Consider the following 1,230-nt stretch of genomic DNA (forward strand, 5'->3'; position numbering starts at 1 on the left):
TCTCAAACTTATGAACTTTATAAAATTTATGAAATTGTGCTATTTTGAGACAATTTTCTAATATTAGTCATATTTTAACACTTTTGTAAATGTTTTGAAAATTTTTCTTTTTTTAAAAATTTCGGTATGATGCTGGACTGTGGCTTCAAAATATTATTGTGATGGGGTGCAAAAAATTATTGCTATTACAATTTGGTATATTTTAGTTCTGTTATTTTATTTTTTCAATATTTGCTAGGTTTATAATAGAAAAAATAATAGCAATGAAAGGAACATGTTTTGAGTTTGTATATACTAGTATTATAATAAGAGCAGTAATAAGAGTAGATAAATGGCCGAATTAGAAGCAGTTTAAACAAAGCCAATGGTATAATGTAAGAAAATGAGTAATTTGTGGTTGAAAGAAGTATGAAAGGAGAAAAATATGTGGATGATGCGACGCTTAAAAGAACGAAGATGTAAATGAGCATCATTATACTCATGGAGGTAATATAAAAGACAATAAGGGAGGGGAAGAGTCTGGTGCACAAGGCATGTGCCATTGCTACATCTTCCGTCGGAAGAGTAAGAGGAGATTAAAATAAAGAAAATACAGACTAAAAAAATGCATATGTAGAATAATGGCAAAAGAAAAATGATAAGAAAGATATTATGCTTCAGATTTGACGCAGGAATCTCAAGCCACTACTGCAGAGATGATAGTAGAAACAACATTATGAGTGGCTAAAAACTGCGCTAATGGGTGTCTCATGATGAGAGACGTTGGTTTGAATAATTCATGAAGGTAATAAATCCCTTGATATACCTTAAGCAAGCAGTGACACTAACTACTACAATTCCTATAAAAATGCATAGAGTTTAAATTTGAAGAATACAAGAAAGGGCGGAGGGTACGCAGTTTGTGGCAGAAGATGTTAGTGAAGATCACTTCTAAAACAAATACAACATATGCCTGCTGAACAATAAGCAGCAGAAAAAATATATACATTTCAACAGCCATATCATAATAGCGCCACAGTATGGTTTATATATGTATATATGTACACATTGCTTCCTTAATTATTCGCCTTGGTGGAACTACTGACCTCTTTCTCTAATGTTTCTATGATTTCATAAGGAATTTAAATTTTTCATTAGTATGGTAAAAGTATTTTATGAAGTGTATAGAAAGTATTTATGCGACTGTAGGCTGCTTAATTTTTATTGTTATGGTGCTTAATATACTTGTTT

This window comes from Trypanosoma equiperdum (assembly GCF_001457755.1).
Source record: "Trypanosoma equiperdum strain OVI genome assembly, contig: ctg_960, whole genome shotgun sequence".
Classification (NCBI taxonomy): Eukaryota; Euglenozoa; class Kinetoplastea; order Trypanosomatida; family Trypanosomatidae; genus Trypanosoma; species Trypanosoma equiperdum.